Here is a 21,058-nt window from a genome sequence, read left to right as displayed (position 1 = left end):
CTGAAACTCTGTGAGATGATTTCAGAGAACACAAAGAAGTTCCTCAGAAAGCTTCTTTCTCTTTGCTATCGGAGGATATTTCCTTTGGTCCTATAGTCTTCAAAGGGATCCGAAATATCTGTTCTCAGATTCCACAGAAAGAAGGCTAGCAAAGAGATGCACGAAATACAGATATAACTCTGTGAGAAGAATTAACGGAACACAAAGCAGTTTCTCAGAAAGCTTCTTTCCAGATTTCATCTGAGGATATTTCCTTTTTCACCATAGCCCTCTATGGGCTTCCAAATATCACTTTGCCATTTCCACAAGAACTGTCTTAGCGAAAGGCTTCTTGAGGGGAAAGCTGTAACTCTGTGAGATGATTTCACAGAACACAAGGAAGTTTCTCAGAAAGCTTCTTTCTCTTTGTTATCGGAGGATATTTCCTTTGGCCCTATAGTCTTCAAAGGGACCCGAAATATCTGTTCTCAGATTCTGCAGAAAAAATGCTAGCCAAGAGATCCACGAAATACAGATGTAACTCTGTGAGAAGAATTAACAGAACACTAAGCAGTTTCTCGGAAAGCTTCTTTCCAGATTTCATCTGAGGATATTTCCTTTTTCACCATAGCCCTCTATGGGCTACCAAATATCACTTTGCCAATTCCTAAAGAACTGTCTGTGCGAAAGGCTTCTTGAGGGGAAAGCTGTAACTCTGTGAGATGATTTCACAGAACACAAAGAAGTTTCTCAGAAAGCTTCCTTCTCTTTGTTACCGGAGGATGTTTCCTTTGGCCCTATAGTCTTCAAAGGGATCCGAAATATCTGTTCTCAGATTCCACTGAAATAAGGCTAGCAAAGAGATCCACGAAATACAGATGCAACTCCGTGAGTGGAAGTCACACATCACAGGGTAGTTTCTCAGAAAGCTTCTTTCCAGATTTCATCTGAGGATATTTCCTTTTTCACCATAGCCCTCTATGGGCTTCCAAATATCACTTTGCCAATTCCACAAGAACTGTCTTAGAGAAAGGCTTCTTGAGGGGAAAGCTGTAACTCTGTGAGATGATTTCACAGAACACAAAGAAGTTTCTCAGAAAGCTTCTTTCTCTTTGTTATGGGAGGATATTTCCCTTGGCCCTATACCCTTCAAAGGGATCCGAAATATCTGTTCCCAGATTCCACAGAAATAAGGCTAGCAAAGAGGTCCACGAAATACAGATGTAACTCTGTGAGTGGAAGTCACACATCACAGAGCAGTTTCTCAGAAAGCTTCTTTCCAGATTTCATCTGACGATATTTCCTTTTTCACCATAGCCCTCTATGGGCTTCAAATATTACCTTGCCAATTCCACAAGAACTGTCTTAGCGAAAGGATTCTTGAGGGGAAAGCTGTAACTCTGTGAGATGATTTCACAGAACACAAAGAAGTTTCTCAGAAAGATTCTTTCTCTTTGTTATCGGAGGATATTTCCTTTTGCCCTATAATCTTCAAAGGGATCCGAAATATCTGTTCTCAGATTCCACAGAAATAAGGCTAGCAAAGAGATCCACGAAATACAGATGTAACTCTGTGAGAAGAATTAACTGAACACTAAGCAGTTTCTCAGAAAGCTTCTTTCCAGATTTCATCTGAGGATATTTCCTTTTTCACCATAGCCCTCTATGGGCTTCCAAATATCACTTTGCCAATTACACAAGAACTGTCTTAGCGAAAGGCTTCTTGAGGGGAAAGCTGTAACTCTGTGAGATGATTTCACAGAACACAAAGAAGTTTCTCAGAAAGCTTCTTTCTCTTTGTTGTCGGAGGATATTTCCTTTGGCCCTGTGGTCTTCAAAGGGATCCGAAATATCTCTTCTCACATTCCACAGAAACAAGGCTAGCCAAGAGATCCACGAAATACAGATGTAACTCTGTGAGATGAATTAACAGAACACTAAGCAGTTTCTCAGAAAGCTTCTTTCCAGATTTCATCTGAGTATATTTCCTTTTTCACCACAGCCCTCTATGCGCTTCCAAATATCACTTTTCCAATTCCACAAGAACTGTCTTAGCGAAAGGCTTCTTGAAGGGTAAGCTGTAACTCTGTGAGAGGATTTCACAGAACACAAAGAAGTTTCTCAGAAAGCTTCTTTCTCTTTGTTATCGGAGGATATTTCCTTTGGCCCTGTGGTCTTCAAAGGGATCCGAAATATCTGTTCTCACATTCCACAGAAATAAGGCTAGCCAAGATATCCACGAAATACAGATGTAACTCTGTGAGATGAATTAAGAGAACACTAAGCAGTTTCTCAGAAAGCTTCTTTCCAGATTTCATCTGAGGATATTTCCTTTTTCACCATAGCCCTCTATGGGCTTCCAAATATCACTTTGCCAATTCCACAAGAACTGTCTTAGCGAAAGGCTTCTTGAGGGGAAAGCTGTAACTCTGTGAGATGATTTCACAGAACACAAAGAAGTTTCTCAGAAAGCTTCCTTCTCTTTGTTACCGGAGGATGTTTCCTTTGGCCCTATAGTCTTCAAAGGGATCCGAAATATCTGTTCTCAGATTCCACTGAAATAAGGCTAGCAAAGAGATCCACGAAATACAGATGCAACTCCGTGAGTGGAAGTCACACATCACAGAGTAGTTTCTCAGAAAGCTTCTTTCCAGATTTCATCTGAGGATATTTCCTTTTTCACCATAGCCCTCTATGGGCTTCCAAATATCACTTTGCCAATTCCACAAGAACTGTCTTAGCGAAAGGCTTCTTGAGGGTAAAGCTGTAACTCTGTGAGATGATTTCACAGAATAAAAAGAAGTTTCTCAGAAAGCTTCTTTCTCTTTGTTATCGGAGGATATTTCCTTTGGTCCTGTAGTCTTCAAAGGGATCCGAAATATCTGTTCTCAGATTCCAGAGAAATAAGGCTAGCAAGGAGATCCACGAAATACAGATGTAACTCTGTGAGTGGAAGACACACATCACAGAGCAATTTCTCAGATAGCTTCTTTCCAGATTTCATCTGAGGATACTTTCTTTTTCACCATAGCCCTCTTTGGGCTTCCAAATATGACTTTGCCAATTCCACAAGAACTGTCTTAGCGAAAGGCTCCTAGAGGAGAAAGCTGTAACTCTGGGTGATGATTTCACAGAACACAAAGAAGTTTCTCAGAAAGCTTCTTTCTCTTTGTTATCGGAGGATATTTCCTTTGGCCCTATAGTCTTCAAAGGGATCCGAAATATCTGTTCTCAGATTCCACAGAAATAAGGCTAGCAAAGAGATCCACGAAATACAGATGTAACTCTGTAAGATGAATTAACAGAACACTAAGCAGATTCTCAGAAAATTCCTTTCCAGATTTCATCTGAGGATATTTCCTTTTTCACCTTAGCCCTATATGGGCTACCAAATATCACTTTGCCAATTCCACAAGAACTGTCTTAGCGAAAGGTTTCTAGAGGGGAAAGCTGTAACTCTGTGCGATGATTTCACAGAACACCAAGAAGTTTCTCAGAAAGCTTCTTCCTCTTTGTTATCGGAGGATATTTCCTTTCGCCCTATAGTCTTCAAAGGGATCCGAAATATCTGTTCTCAGTTTCCACTGAAATAAGGCTAGCAAAGAGATACACGAAATACAGATATAACACTTGGAGATGAATTAACAGAACACTAAGCAGTTTCTCAGAAAGCTTCTTTCCAGATTTCATCTGAGGATATTTCCTTTTTCACCATAGCCCTCTAAGGGCTTCCAAATATCACTTTGCCAATTCCACAAGAACTGTCTTAGCGAAAGGCTTCTTGCGGGGAAAGGTGTATCTCCTTGAGATGATTTCACAGAACACAAAGAAGTTTCTCAGAAAGCTTCTTTCTCTTTGTTATCGGAGGATATTTCCTTTGTCCCTATAGTCTTCAAGGGGATCCGAAGTATCTGTTCTCAGATTCCACAGAAATAAGGCTAGCAAAGAGGTCCACGAAATACAGATGTAACTCTGTGAGGGGAAGTCACACATCACAGAGCAGTTTCTCAGAAAGCTTCTTTCCAGATTTCATCTGACGATATTTCCTTTTTCACCATAGCCCTCTAAGGGCTTCCAAATATCACTTTGCCAATTCCAAAAGAACTGTCTGAGCGAAAGGCTTCTTGAGGGGAAAGCTGTAACTCTTTGAGATGATTTCACAGAACACAAAGAAGTTTCTCAGAAAGCTTCTTTCTCTTTCTTATCAGAGGTTATTTCCTTTGGCCCTATAGTCTTCAAAGGGATCCGAAATATCTGTTCTCAGATTCCACAGAAATAATGCTAGCAAAGAGATCCACGAAATACAGATGTAATTCTGTGAGTGGAAGTCACACATCACAGAGCAGTTTCTCAGAAAGCTTCTTTCCAGATTTCATCTCAGGATATTTCCTTTGTCACCATAGCCCTCTATGGGCTTCCAAATATCACTTTGCCAATTCCACAAGAACTGTCTGAGCGAAAGGCTTCTTGAGGGGAACGCTGTAACTCTGTGAGATGATTTCAAAGAACACAAAGAAGTTTCTCAGAAAGCTTCTTTCTCTTTGTTATGGGAGGATATTTCCCTTGGCCCTATACTCTTCAAAGGGATCCGAAATATCTGTTCCCAGATTCCACAGAAATAAGGCTAGCAAAGAGGTCCACGAAATACAGATGTAACTCTGTGAGTGGAAGTCACACATCACAGAGCAGTTTCTCAGAAAGCTTCTTTCCAGATTTCATCTGACAATATTTCCTTTTTCACCATAGCTCTCTATGGGCTTCAAATATTACCTTGCCAATTCCACAAGAACTGTCTTAGCGAAAGGATTCTTGAGGGGAAAGCTGTAACTCTGTGAGATGATTTCACAGAACACAAAGAAGTTTCTCAGAAAGATTCTTTCTCTTTGTTATCGGAGGATATTTCCTTTGGGCCTGTGGTCTTCAAAGGCATACGAAATATCTGTTCTCACATTCCACAGAAACAAGGCTAGCCAAGAGATCCACGAAATACAGATGTAACTCTGTGAGATGAATAAACAGAACTCTAAGCAGTTTCTCAGAAAGCTTCTTTCCAGATTTCATCTGAGGATATTTCCTTTTTCACTATAGCCCTCTAAGGGCTTCCAAATATCACTTTGCCAATTCCACAAGAACTGTCTTAGCGAAAGGCTTCTTGAAGGGTAAGCTGTAACTCTGTGAGAGGATTTCACAGAACACAAAGAAGTTTCTCAGAAAGCTTCTTTCTCTTTGTTATCGGAGGATATTTCCTTTGACCCTATAGTCTTCAAAGGGATCCGAAATATCTGTTCTCAGATTCCACAGAAATAAGGCTAGCAAAGAGATCCACGAAATACAGATGTAACTCTGTAAGATGAATTAACAGAACACTAAGCAGATTCTCAGAAAATTCCTTTCCAGATTTCATCTGAGGATATTTCCTTTTTCACCTTAGCCCTATATGGGCTACCAAATATCACTTTGCCAATTCCACAAGAACTGTCTTAGCGAAAGGTTTCTTGAGGGGAAAGCTGTAACTCTGTGCGATGATTTCACAGAACACCAAGAAGTTTCTCAGAAAGCTTCTTCCTCTTTGTTATCGGAGGATATTTCCTTTCGCCCTATAGTCTTCAAAGGGATCCGAAATATCTGTTCTCAGTTTCCACTGAAATAAGGCTAGCAAAGAGATACACGAAATACAGATATAACACTTGGAGATGAATTAACAGAACACTAAGCAGTTTCTCAGAAAGCTTCTTTCCAGATTTCATCTGAGGATATTTCCTTTTTCACCATAGCCCTCTAAGGGCTTCCAAATATCACTTTGCCAATTCCACAAGAACTGTCTTAGCGAAAGGCTTCTTGCGGGGAAAGGTGTAACTCCTTGAGATGATTTCACAGAACACAAAGAAGTTTCTCAGAAAGCTTCTTTCTCTTTGTTATCGGAGGATATTTCCTTTGTCCCTATAGTCTTCAAGGGGATCCAAAGTATCTGTTCTCAGATTCCACAGAAATAAGGCTAGCAAAGAGGTCCACGAAATACAGATGTAACTCTGTGAGGGGAAGTCACACATCACAGAGCAGTTTCTCAGAAAGCTTCTTTCCAGATTTCATCTGACGATATTTCCTTTTTCACCATAGCCCTCTAAGGGCTTCCAAATATCACTTTGCCAATTCCAAAAGAACTGTCTGAGCGAAAGGCTTCTTGAGGGGAAAGCTGTAACTCTTTGAGATGATTTCACAGAACACAAAGAAGTTTCTCAGAAAGCTTCTTTCTCTTTCTTATCAGAGGCTATTTCCTTTGGCCCTATAGTCTTCAAAGGGATCCGAAATATCTGTTCTCAGATTCCACAGAAATAATGCTAGCAAAGAGATCCACGAAACACAGATGTAATTCTGTGAGTGGAAGTCACACATCACAGAGCAGTTTCTCAGAAAGCTTCTTTCCAGATTTCATCTGAGGATATTTCCTTTGTCACCATAGCCCTCTATGGGCTTCCAAATATCACTTTGCCAATTCCACAAGAACTGTCTTAGCGAAAGGCTTCTTGAGGGGAAAGCTGTAACTCTGTGAGATGATTTCACAGAACACAAAGAATTTTCTCAGAAAGCTTCTTTCTCTTTGTTATCGGAGGATATTTCCTTTGGCCCTATAGTCTTCCAAGGGATCCGAAATATCTGTTCTCAGATTCCACAGAAATAAGGCTAGCAAAGAGATCCACGAAATACAGATGTAACTCTGTTAGATGAATTAACAGAACACTAAGCAGTTTCTCAGAAAGATTCTTTCCAGATTTCATCTGAGGATATTTCCTTTTTCACCATAGCCCTCTATGGGCTTCCAAATATCACTTTGCCAATTCCAAAAGAACTCTCTTAAGGAAAGGCTTCACTAAGCAGTTTCTCAGAAAGATTCTTTCCAGATTTCATCTGAGGATATTTCCTTTTTCACCATAGCACTCTATGGGCTTCCAAATATCACTTTGCCAATTCCACAAGAACTGTCTTAGCGAAAGTCTTCTTGAGGGGAAAGCTGTAACTCTGTGCGATGATTTCACAGAACACAAAGAAGTTTCTCAGAAAGTTTCTTTCTCTTTGTTATCGGAGGATATTTCCTTTGGCCCTGTAGTCTTCAAAGGGATCCGAAATATCTGTTCTCAGATTCCACAAAAAAAAGGCTAGCAAAGAGATCCACGAAATACAGATATAACTCTGTGAGTGGAAGTCACACATCACAGAGCAGTTTCTCAGAAAGTTTCTTTCCAGATTTCATCTAAGGATATTTACTTTTTCACCATAGCCCTCTAAGGGCTTCCAAATATCACTTTGCCAATTCCACAAGAACTGTTTTAGCAAAAGGCTTCTTTAAGGGAAAGCTGTATCTCTGTGACATGATTTCACAGAACACAAAGAAGTTTCTCAGAAAGCTTCTTTCTCTTTGTTATCGGAGGATATTTCCTTTGGCCCTATAGTCTTCAAAGGGAACCGAAATATCTGTTCTCAGATTCCACAGAAATAAGGCTAGGAAAGAGATCCACGAAATACAGATGAAGCTCTCTGAGATGAATTAACAGAAAACTAAGCAGTTTCTCCGAAAGCTTCTTTCCAGATTTCATCTGAGGATATTTCCTTTTATACCTTAGCCCTCTATGGGCTTCCAAATATCACTTTGCCAATTCCACAAGAACTGTCTTAGCGAAAGGCTTCTTGAGGGGAACGATGTAACTCTTAGCGATGATTTCACAGAACACAAAGAAGTTTCTCAGAAAGCTTCTTTCTCTTTGTTATCGGAGGATATTTCCTTTGGCCTTATAGTCTTCAAAGGGATCCGAAATATCTTTTCTCAGATTCCACAGAAATAAGGCTAGGAAAGAGATCCACGAACAACAGATGTAACTCTGTGAGTGGAAGTCACACATCACAGATCAGTTTCTCAGAAAGCTTCTTTCCAGATTTCATGTGAGGATATTTCCTTTTTCACCACAGCCCTCTATGGGCTTCCAAATATCATTTTGCAAATTCCACAAGAACTGTCTTAGCGAAAGGCTTCTTGAGTGGAAAGCTGTAACTCTGTGAGATGATTTCACAGAACACAATGATGTTTCTCAGAAAGCTTTTTTCTCTTTGTTATGAGAGGATATTTCCTTTTCCCCTATAGTCTTCAAAGGGATCCGAAATATCTGTTCTCAGATTCCAGAGAAATAAGGCTTGCAAAGAGATCCACGAAATACAGATGTAACTCTGTGAGATGAATTAACAGAACACTAAGCAGTTTCTCAGAAAGCTTCTTTCCAGGTTTCATCTAAGGATATTTACTTTTTCACCATTGCCCTCTATGGGCTTCCAAATATCACTTTGCCAATTCCACAAGAACTGTTTAGGGAAAGGCTTCTTGAAGGGAAAGCTGAATCTCTATGAGATGATGTCACAGAACACAAAGAAGTTTCTCAGAAAGCTTCTTTCTCTTTGTTATCAGAGGATATTTCCTTTGGCCCTGGAGTCTTCAAAGGGATCCGAAATATCTGTTCTCAGATTCCACAGAAATAAGGCTAGCAAAGAGATCCACGAAATACAGATGTAACTCTGTGAGTGGAAGTCACACAACACAGAGCAGTTTCTCAGAAAGCTTCTTTCCAGATATCATCTAAGGATATTTCCTTTTTCACCATAGCCCTCTATGGGCTTCCAAATATCACTTTGCCAATTCCACAAGAACTGTTTAGGGAAAGGCTTATTGAAAGGAAAGCTGTATCTCTGTGAGATGATTTCACAGAACACAAAGAAGTTTCTCAGAAAGCTTCTTTCTCTTTGTTATCGGAGGATATTTCCTTTGGCCCTATAGTCTTCAAAGGGATCCGAAATATCTGTTCTCAGATTCCACAGAGAGAAGGCTAGCAAAGAGATCCACGAAATACAGATGTAACTCTGTGAGTGGAAGTCACACATCACAGAGCAGTTTCTCAGAAAGCTTCTTTCCAGATTTCATCTAAGGATATTTACTTTTTCACCATAGCCCTCTAGGGGTTCCAAATATCACTTTGCCAATTCCACAAGAACTGTCTTAGGGAAAGGCTTCTTGAGTGGAAAGCTGTATCTCTTTGAGATGATTTCACAGAACACAAAGAAGTTTCTCAGAAAGCTTTTTTCTCTTTGTCATCAGAGGATATTTCCTTTTGCCCTAGAGTCTTCAAAGGCATCCGAAATATCTGTTCTCAGATTCCACAGAAATAAGGCTAGCAAAGAGATCCACGAAATACAGATGTAACTCTGTGAGATGAATTAACAGAATACTAAGCAGTTTCTCAGAAAGCTTCTTTCCAGATTTCATCTGAGGATATTTCCTTTTTCACCATAGCCCTCTATGGGCTTCCAAATATCACTTTGCCAATTCCAAAAGAACTCTCTTAAGGAAAGGCTTCTTGAGGGGAAAGCTGTAACTCTGTGCGATGATTTCACAGAACACAAAGAAGTTTCTCAGAAAGCTTCTTTCTCTTTGTTATCGGAGGATATTTCCTTTGGCCCTGTAGTCTTCAAAGGGATCCGAAATATCTGTTCTCAGATTCCACAAAAATAAGGCTAGCAAAGAGATCCACGAAATACAGATGTAACTCTGTGAGTGGAAGTCACACATCACAGAGCAGTTTCTCAGAAAGCTTCTTTCCAGATATCATCTAAGGATATTTCCTTTTTCACCATAGCCCTCTATGGGCTTCCAAATATCACTGCCAATTCCACAAGAACTGTCTTAGCGAAAGGCTTCTTGAGGGGAAAGCTGTAACTCTGTGATTTGATTTCACAGAACACAAAGAAGTTTCTCAGAAAGCTTCTTTCTCTTTGTTATCGGAGGATATTTCCTTTGGCCCTATAGTCTTCAAAGGGATCCGAAATATCTGTTCTCGGATTCCACAGAAATAAGGCTAGTAAAGAGATCCACGAAATACAGATGAAGCTCTCTGAGATGAATTAACAGAAAACTAAGCAGTTTCTCCGAAAGCTTCTTTCCAGATTTCATCTGAGGATATTTCCTTTTATACCTTAGCCCTCTATGGGCTTCCAAATATCACTTTGCCAATTCCACAAGAACTGTCTTAGCGAAAGGTTTCTTGAGGGGAAAGATGTAACTCTTAGCGATGATTTCACAGAACACAAAGAAGTTTCTCGGAAAGCTTCTTTCTCTTTGTTGTCGGAGGATATTTCCTTTGGCCCTATAGTCTTCACAGGGATCCGAAATATCTTTTCTCAGATTCCACAGAAATAAGGCTAGGAAAGAGATCCACGAACAACAGATGTAACTCTGTGAGTGGAAGTCACACATCACAGATCAGTTTCTCAGAAAGCATCTTTCCAGATTTCATCTGAGGATATTTCCTTTTTCACCATAGCCCTCTAGGGGCTTCCAAATATCACTTTGCCAATTCCACAAGAACTGTCTTAGCGAAAGGCTTCTTGAGGGGAAAGCTGTAACTCTGTGAGATGATTTCACAGAACCTAAAGAAGTTTCTCAGAAAACTTCTTTCTCTTTGTTATCGGAGGATATTTCCTTTTGCCCTATAATCTTCAAAGGGATGCGAAATATCTGTTCTCAGATTCCACAGAAATAAGGCTAGCAAAGAGATCCACGGAATACAGATGTAACACTGTGAGATGAATTAACAGAACACTAAGCGGTTTCTCAGAAAGCTTCTTTCCAGATTTCATCTGAGGATATTTCCTTTTTCACCATAGCCCTCTATGGGCTTCCAAATATCACTTTGCCAATTCCACAAGAACTGTCTTAGCGAAAGTTTCTTGAGGGGAAAGCTGTAACTATGAGCGATGATTTAACAGAACACAAAGAAGTTTCTCAGAAAGCTTCTTTCTCTTTGTTATCGGAGATTATTTCCTTTGGCCCTATAGTCTTCAAAGGGATCCGAAATATCTGTTCTCAGATTCCACAGAAATAAGGCTAGCATAGAGATCCACGAAATACAGATGTAACTCTGTGAGTGGAAGTCACACATCACAGATCAGTTTCTCAGAAAGCTTCTTTCCAGATTTCATGTGAGGATATTTCCTTTTTCACCACAGCCCTCTATGGGCTTCCAAATATCATTTTGCAAATTCCACAAGAACTGTCTTAGCGAAAGGCTTCTTGAGTGGAAAGCTGTAACTCTGTGAGATGATTTCACAGAACACAAAGAAGTTTCTCAGAAAGCTTTTTTCTCTTTGTTATGAGAGGATATTTCCTTTTCCCCTATAGTCTTCAAAGGGATCCGAAATATCTGTTCTCAGATTCCAGAGAAATAAGGCTTGCAAAGAGATCCACGAAATACAGATGTAACTCTGTGAGATGAATTAACAGAACACTAAGCAGTTTCTCAGAAAGCTTCTTTCCAGATTTCATCTAAGGATATTTACTTTTTCACCATAGCCCTCTATGGGCTTCCAAATATCACTTTGCCAATTCCACAAGAACTGTTTAGGGAAAGGCTTCTTGAAGAGAAAGCTGAATCTCTGTGAGATGATGTCACAGAACACAAAGAAGTTTCTCAGAAAGCTTCTTTCTCTTTGTTATCGGAGGATATTTCCTTTGGCCCTGGAGTCTTCAAAGGGATCCGAAATATCTGTTCTCAGATTCCACAGAAATAAGGCTAGCAAAGAGATCCACCAAATACAGATGTAGCTCGGTGAGATGAATTAACAGAAAACTAAGCAGTTTCTCCGAAAGCTTCTTTCCAGATTTCATCTGAGGATATTTCCTTTTTCACCATAGCCCTCTATGGGCTTCCAAATATCACTTTGCCAATTCCACAAGAACTGTCTTAGCGAAAGGCTTCTTGAGGGGAAAGTTGTAACACTGTGAGAAGAATGAACGGAACACAAAGCAGTTTCTCAGAAAGCTTGTTTCCAGATTTAATCAGAGGATATTTCCTTTTTCACCATAGCCCTCTATGGGCTTCCAAATATCACTGCCAATTCCACAAGAACTGTCTTAGCGAAAGGCTTCTTGAGGGGAAAGCTGTAACTCTGTGATTTGATTTCATAGAACACAAAGAAGTTTCTCAGAAAGCTTCTTTCTCTTTGTTATCGGAGGATATTTCCTTTGGCCCTATAGTCTTCAAAGGGATCCGAAATATCTGTTCTCAGATTCCACAGAAATAAGGCTAGCAAAGAGATCCACGAAATACAGATGTAACTCTGTGAGTGGAAGTCACACAACACAGAGCAGTTTCTCAGAAAGCTTCTTTCCAGATTTCATCTAAGGATATTTACTTTTTCACCATAGCCCTCTATGGGCTTCCAAATATCACTTTGCCAATTCCACAAGAACTGTTTAGGGAAAGGCTTATTGAAGGGAAAGCTGTATCTCTGTGAGATGATTTCACAGAACACAAAGAAGTTTCTCAGAAAGCTTCTTTCTCTTTGTTATCGGAGGATATTTCCTTTGGCCCTATAGTCTTCAAAGGGATCCGAAATATCTGTTCTCAGATTCCACAGAGAGAAGGCTAGCAAAGAGATCCACGAAATACAGATGTAACTCTGTGAGTGGAAGTCACACATCACAGAGCAGTTTCTCAGAAAGGTTCTTTCCAGATTTCATCTGAGGATATTTCCATTTTGACCTCAGCCCTCTTTGGGCTTACAAATATCACTTTGCCAATTCCACAAGAACTGTCTTAGCGAAAGGCTTCTTGAGGAGAAAGCTGTAACTCTGTGAGATGATTTCGCAGAACACAAAGAAGTTCCTCAGAAAGCTTCTTTCTCTTTGTTATCGGAGGATATTTCCTTTGGCTCTATAGTATTCAAAGGGATCCGAAATATCTGTTCTCAGATTCCACAAAAATAAGGCTAGCAAAGAGATCCACGAAATACAGATGTAACCCGGTGAGATGAATTAACAGAACACTAAGCAGTTTCTCAGAAAGCTTCTTTCCAGATTTCATCTGAGGATATTTCCTTTTTCACCATAGCCCTCTATGGGCTTCCAAATATCACTTTGCCAATTCCACAAGAACTGTCTTAGCGAAAGGCCTCTTGAGGGGAAAGCTGTAACTGTGAGATGATTTCACAGACCACAAAGAAATTTCTCAGAAAGATTCTTTCTCTTTGTTATCGGAGGATATTTCCTTTGGCCCTATAGTCTTCAAAGGGATCAGAAATATCTGTTCTCAGATTTCACAGAAATAAGGCTAGCAAAGAGATCCACGAAATACAGATGTAACTCTGTGAGATGAATTAACAGAACACTAAGAAGTTTCTCAGAAAGCTTCTTTCCTGATTTCATCTCAGGGTATTTCCTTTTTCACCATAGCCCTCTATGGGCTTCCAAATATCACTTTACCAATTCCACAAGAACTGTCTTAGCGAGAGGCTTCTTGAGGGGAAAGCTGTAACTCTGTGAGATGATTTCACAGAACACAAAGCAGTTTCTCAGAAAGATTCCTTCCTTTTGTTATCGGAGGATATTTCCTTTGGCCCTATAGTCTTCAAGGAGATCCGTAATATCTGTTCTCAGATTACACAGAAAGAAGGCTAGCAAAGAGATCCACGTAATACAGATGTAACTCTGTGAGATGAATTAACAGAACACTAAGCAGTTTCTCAGAAAGCTTCTTTCCAGATTTCATCTGAGGATATTTCCTTTTTCACCATAGCCCTCTATGGGCTTCCAAATATCACTTTGCCAATTCCACAAGAACTGTCTTAGCGAATGGCTTCTTGAGGGGAAACCTGTAACTCTGTGAGATGATTTCACAGAACACAAAGAAGTTTCTCAGAAAGGTTCTTTCTCTTTGTTATCGGAGGATATTTCCTTTGGCCCTGTAGTCTTCCAAGGGATCCGAAATATCTGTTCTCAGATTCCACAGAAATAAGGCTAGCAAAGAGATCCACGAAATACAGATGTAACTCTGTGAGTGGAAGTCACACATCACAGATCAGTTTCTCAGAAAGCTTCTTTCCAGATTTCATCTGAGGATATTTCCTTTTTCACCACAGCCCTCTATGGGCTTCCAAATATCACTTTGCCAATTCCACAAGAACTGTCTTAGCGAAAGGCTTCTTGAATGCAAAGCTGTAACTCTGTGAGATGATTTCACAGAACACAAAGAAGTTTCTCAGAAAGCTTTTTTCTCTTTGTCATCAGAGGATATTTCCTTTTGCCCTATAGTCTTCAAAGGCATCCGAAATATCTGTTCTCAGATTCCACAGAAATAAGGCTAGCAAAGAGATCCACGAAATACAGATGTAACTCTGTGAGATGAATTAACAGAATACTAAGCAGTTTCTCAGAAAGCTTCTTTCCAGATTTCATCTGAGGATATTTCCTTTTTCACCACAGCCCTCTAAGGGCTTCCAAATATCACTTTGCCAATTCCACAAGAACGGTTTTAGCGAAAGGCTTCTTTAAGGGAAAGCTGTATCTCTGTGACATGATTTCACAGAACACAAAGAAGTTTCTCAGAAAGCTTCTTTCTCTTTGTTATCGGAGGATATTTCCTTTGGCCCTATAGTCTTCAAAGGGATCCGAAATATCTGTTCTCAGATTCCACAGAAATAAGGCTAGCAAAGAGATCCACGAAATACAGATGAAGCTCTCTGAGATGAATTAACAGAAAACTAAGCAGTTTCTCCGAAAGCTTCTTTCCAGATTTCATCTGAGGATATTTCCTTTTATAGCTTAGCCCTCTATGGGCTTCCAAATATCACTTTGCCAATTCCACAAGAACTGTCTTAGCGAAAGGCTTCTTGAGGGGAAAGCTGTAACTCTCTGAGATAATTTCACAGAACACAAAGAAGTTTCTCAGAAAGCTTCTTTCTCTTTGTTATCGGAGGATATTTCCTATGGCCCTATAGTCTTCAAAGGGATCCGAAATATCTGTTCTCAGATTCCACAGAAATAAGGCTAGGAAAGAGATCCACGAACAACAGATGTAACTCTGTGAGTGGAAGTCACACATCACAGAGTAGTTTCTCAGAAAGCATCTTTCCAGATTTCATCTGAGGATATTTCCTTTTTCACCATAGCCCTCTATGGGCTTCCAAATATCACTTTGCCAATTCCACAAGAACTGTCTAAGCGAAAGGCTTCTTGAGGGGAAAGCTGTAACTCTGTGAGATGATTTCACAGAACCTAAAGAAGTTTCTCAGAAAACTTCTTTCTCTTTGTTATCGGAGGATATTTCCTTTTGCCCTATAATCTTCAAAGGGATGCGAAATATCTGTTCTCAGATTCCACAGAAATAAGGCTAGCAAAGAGATCCACGGAATACAGATGTAACACTGTGAGATGAATTAACAGAACACTAAGCGGTTTCTCAGAAAGCTTCTTTCCAGATTTCATCTGAGGATATTTCCTTTTTCACCATAGCCCTCTATGGGCTTCCAAATATCACTTTGCCAATTCCACAGGAACTGTCTTAGCGAAAGTCTTTTTGAGGGGAAAGCTGTAACTATGAGCGATGATTTAATAGAACACAAAGAAGTTTCTCAGAAAGCTTCTTTCTCTTTGTTATCGGAGATTATTTCCTTTGGCCCTGGAGTCTTCAAAGGGATCCGAAATATCTGTTCTCAGATTCCACAGAAATAAGGCTAGCAAAGAGATCCACCAAATACAGATGTAGCTCGGTGAGATGAATTAACAGAAAACTAAGCAGTTTCTCCGAAAGCTTCTTTCCAGATTTCATCTGAGGATATTTCCTTTTTCACCATAGCCCTCTATGGGCTTCCAAATATCACTTTGCCAATTCCACAAGAACTGTCTTAGCGAAAGGCTTCTTGAGGGGAAAGTTGTAACACTGTGAGAAGAATGAACGGAACACAAAGCAGTTTCTCATAAAGCTTGTTTCCAGATTTAATCAGAGGATATTTCCTTTTTCACCATAGCCCTCTATGGGCTTCCAAATATCACTGCCAATTCCACAAGAACTGTCTTAGCGAAAGGCTTCTTGAGGGGAAAGCTGTAACTCTGTGATTTGATTTCACAGAACACAAAGAAGTTTCTCAGAAAGCTTCTTTCTCTTTGTTATCGGAGGATATTTCCTTTGGCCCTATAGTCTTCAAAGGGATCCGAAATATCTGTTCTCAGATTCCACAGAAATAAGGCTAGCAAAGAGAACCACGAAATACAGATGTAACTCTGTGAGTGGAAGTCACACATCACAGAGCAGTTTCTCAGAAAGCTTCTTTCCATATTTCATGTGAGGATATTTCCTTTTTCACCACAGCCCTCTATGGGCTTCCAAATATCACTTTGCAAATTCCACAAGAACTGTCTTAGCGCAAGGCTTCTTGAGTGGAAAGCTGTAACTCTGTGAGATGATTTCACAGAACACAAAGAAGTTTCTCAGAAAGCTTTTTTCTCTTTGTTATGAGAGGATATTTCCTTTTGCCCTATAGTCTTCAAAGGGATCCGAAATATCTGTTCTCAGATTCAACAGAAATAAGGGTAGCAAAGAGATCCACGAAATACAGATGTAACTCTGTGAGATGAATTAACAGAACACTAAGCAGTTTCTCCGAAAGCTTCTTCCAGGTTTCATCTGAGGATATTTCCTTTTTCACCATAGCCCTCTATGGGTTTCCAAATATCACGTTGCCAATTCCACAAGAACTGTCTTAGCGAAAGGCTTCTCGAGGGGAAAGCTGTAACTCTGTGCGATGATTTCACAGAACACAAAGAAGTTTCTCAGAATGCTTCTTTCTCTTTGTTATCGGAGGATATTTCCTTTGGCCCTATAGTCTTCAAAGGGATCCGAAATATCTGTCTCAGATTCCACAGAAGTAATGCTAGAAAAGAGATCCACGAAATACAGATGTAACTATGTGAGTGGAAGTCACACATCACAGATCAGTTTCTCAGAAAGCTTCTTTCCAGATTTCATCTGAGGATATTTCCTTTTTCACCACAGCCCTCTATGGGCTTCCAAATATCATTTTGCCAATTCCACAAGAACTGTCTTAGTGAAAGGCTTCTTGAGTGGAAAGCTGTAACTCTGTGAGATGATTTCACAGAACACAAAGAAGTTTCTCAGAAAGCTTTTTTCTCTTTGTCATCAGAGGATATTTCCTTTTGCCCTAGAGTCTTCAAAGGCAGCCGAAATATCTGTTCTCAGATTCCACAGAAATAAGGCTAGCAAAGAGATCCACGAAATACAGATGTAACTCTGTGAGATGAATTAACAGTACACTAAGCAGTTTCTCAGAAAGCTTCTTTCCAGATTTCATCTGAGGATATTTCCTTTTTCACCATAGCCCTCTATGGGCTTCCAAATATCACTTTGCCAATTCCACAAGAACTGTCTTAGGGAAAGGCTTCTTGAGGGGATAGCTGTAACTGTGTGAGATGATTTCACAGAACACAAAGCAGTTTCTCAGAAAGTTTCCTTTCTTTTGTTATCGGAGGATATTTCCTTTGGCCCTATAGTCTTCAAGGAGATCCGAAATATCTGTTCTCAGATTCCACAGAAAGAAGGCTAGCAAAGAGATCCACGAAATACAGATGTAACTCTGTGAGATGAATTAACAGAACACTAAGCAGTTTCTCAGAAAGCTTCTTTCCAGATTTCATCTGAGGATATTTACTTTTCCACCATAGCCCTCTAAGGGCTTCCAAATATCAATTTTCCAATTCCACGAGAACTGTCTTAGCGAAAGGCTTCTTGAGGGGAAAGCTGTAACTCTGTGCGATGATTTCACAGAACACAAGGAAGTTTCTCAGAAAGCTTCTTTCTCTTTGTTATCGGAGGATATTTCCATGGCCCTATAGTGTTCAATGGGATCCGAAATATCTGTTCTCAGATTCAACAGAAATAAGGCTAGCAAAGAGATCCACGAAATACAGATGTAACTCTGTGAGATGAATTAACAGAACACTAAGCAGTTTCTCAGAAAGATTCTTTCCATATTTCATCTGAGGATATTTCCTTTTTCACCATAGCCCTCTATGGGCTTCCAAATATCACTTTGCCAATTCCACAAGAACTGTCTTAGTGAAAGGCTTCTTGAGTGGAAAGCTGTAACTCTGTGAGATGATTTCACAGAACACAAAGAAGTTTCTCAGAAAGCTTTTTTCTCTTTGTCATCAGAGGATATTTCCTTTTGCCCTAGAGTCTTCAAAGGCAGCCGAAATATCTGTTCTCAGATTCCACAGAAATAAGGCTAGCAAAGAGATCCACGAAATACAGATGTAACTCTGTGAGATGAATTAACAGAACACTAAGAAGTTTCTCAGAAAGCTTCTTTCCAGATTTCATCTGAGGATATTTCCTTTTTCACCATAGCCCTCTATGGGCTTCCAAATATCACTTTGCCAATTCCACAAGAACTGTCTTAGCGAAAGTCTTCTTGAGGGGAAAGCTGTAACTCTGAGCGATGATTTCACAGAATACAAAGAAGTTTCTCTGAAATCTTCTTTCTCTTTGTTATCGGAGGATATTTCCTGTGGCCCTATAGTCTTCAAAGGGATCCGAAATATCTGTTCTCAGATTCCACAGAAATAAGGCTAGCAAAGAGAACCACGAAATACAGATGTAACTCTGTGAGTGGAAGTCACACATCACAGATCAGTTTCTCAGAAAGCTACTTTCCAGTTTTCATCTGAGGATATTTCCTTTTTCACCACAGCCCTCCATGGGCTTCCAAATATCACTTTGCAAATTCCACAAGAACTGTCTTAGCGAAAGGCTTCCTGAGTGAAAAGCTGTAACTCTGTGAGATGATTTCACAGAACACAAAGAAGTTTCTCGGAAAGCTTCTTTCTCTTTGTTATCGGATGATATTTCCTTTGGCCCTATAGTCTTCAAAGGGATCCGAAATATCTGTTCTCAGATTCCACGGAAATAAGGCTAGCAAAGAGATCCACGAAATACAGATGTAACTCTGTGAGTGGAAGTCACACATAACAGATCAGTTTCTCAAAAAGCTTCTTTCCAGATTTCATCTGAGGATATTTCCTTTTTCACCACAGCCCTCTATTGGCTTCCAAATATCACTTTGCCAATTCCACAAGAACTGTCTTAGCGAAAGTCTTCTTGAGTGGAAAGCTGTAACTCTGTGAGATGATTTCACAGAACACAAAGAAGTTTCTCAGAAAGCTTTTTTATCTTTGTTATCAGAGGATATTTCCTTTTGCCCTATACTCTTCATGGGATCCGAAATATCTGTTCTCAGATTCCACAGAAATAAGGCTATCAAAGAGATCCACGAAATACAGATGTAACTCTGTGAGATGAATTAACAGAACACTAAGCAGTTTCTCAGAAAGCTTCTTTCCAGATTTCATCTGAGGATATTTCCTTTTTCACCACAGCCCTCTATGGGCTTCCAAATATCACTTTGCCAATTCCACAAGAACTGTCTTAGCGAAAGGCTTCTTCAGGGGAAAGCTGTAACTCTGTGAGATGATTTCACAGAACACAAAGAAGTTTCTCAGAAAGCTTTTTTCTCTTTGTTATCGGAGGATATTTCCTTTGGCCCTATAGTCTTCAAAGGGATCCGAAATATCTTTTCTCAGATTCCACAGAAAAAAGGCTAGCAAGGAGATCCATGAAATACAGATGTAACTCTGTGAGATGAATTAACAGAACACTAAGCAGTTTCTCAGAAAGCTTCTTTCCAGATTTCATCTGAGGATATTTCCTTTTTCAACATAGCCCTCTATGGGCTTCCAAATATCACTTTGCCAATTCCACAAGAACTGTCTTAGCGAAAGGCTTCTTGAGGGGAAAGCTGTAACTCTGGGAGATGATTTCACAGAACACAAAGAAGTTTCTGAGAAAGTTTCTTTCTCTTTGTTATCGGAGGATATTTCCTTTGGCCCTATAATCTTCAAAGGGATCCGAAATATCTGTTCTCAGATTCCACAGAAATAAGGCTAGCAAAGAGATCCACGAAATACAGATGTAACTCTATGAGTGGAAGTCACACATCACAAATCAGTTTCTCAGAAAGCTTCTTTCCAGATTTCATCTGAGGATATTTCCTTTTTCACCACAGCCCTCTATGGGCTTCCAAATATCACTTTGCCAATTCCACAAGAACTGTCTTAGCGAAAGGCTTCTGGAGTGGAAAGCTGTAACTCTGTGAGATGATTTCACAGAACACAAAGAAGTTTCTCAGAAAGCTTTTTTCTCTTTGTCATCAGAGGATATTTCCTTTTGCCCTATAGTCTTCAAAGGCATCCGAAATATCTGTTCTCAGATTCCACAGAAATAAGGCTAGCAAAGAGATCCACGAAATACAGATTTAACTCTCTGAGATGAATTAACAGAACACTAAGCAGTTTCTCAGAAAGATTCTTTCCAGATTTCATCTGAGGATATTTCCTTTTTCACCATAGCCCTCTATGGGCTTCCAAATATCACTTTGCCAATTCCACAAGAACTTTCTTAGCGAAAGGCTTCTTGAAGGGAAAGCTGTAAATCTGTGAGATGATATCACAGAACACAAAGAAGTTTCTCAGAAAGCTTCTTTCTCTTTGTTATCGGAGGATATTTCCTTTGGCCCTATAGTCATCAAGGAGATCCGTAATATCTGTTCTCAGACTACACAGAAAGAAGGCTAGCAAAGAGTTCCACGTAATGCAGATGTAACTCTGTGAGATGAATTAACAGAACACTAAGCAGTTTCTCAGAAAGCTTCTTTCCAGATTTCATCTGAAGATATTTCCTTTTTCACCATAGCCCTCTAAGGGCTTCCAAATATCACTTTTCCAATTCCACAAGAACTGTCTTAGCGAAAGGCTTCTTGAGGGGAAAGATGTAACTCTTAGCGATGATTTCACAGAACACAAAGAAGTTTCTCAGAAAGCTTCTTTCTCTTTGTTATCAGAGGATATTTCCTTTGGCCCTATAGTCTTCAAAGGGATCCGAAATATCTGTTCTCAGATTCAACAGAAATAAGGCTAGCAAAGGGATCCACGAAATACAGATGTAACTCTGTGAGGTGAATTAACAGAACACTAAGCAGTTTCTCAGAAAGATTCTTTCCAGATTTCATCTGAGGATATTTCCTTTTTCACCATAGCCTTCTATGGGCTTCCAAATATCACTTTGCCAATTCCACAAGAACTGTCTTAGCGAAAGGCTTCTTGAGTGGAAAGCTGTAACTCTGAGCGATGATTTCA

The sequence above is a fragment of the Macaca fascicularis genome, chromosome 20, assembly GCF_037993035.2.
Source record: "Macaca fascicularis isolate 582-1 chromosome 20, T2T-MFA8v1.1".
NCBI classification, from domain to species: Eukaryota; Metazoa; Chordata; class Mammalia; order Primates; family Cercopithecidae; genus Macaca; species Macaca fascicularis.
This window is presented reverse-complemented; position numbering follows the sequence as displayed.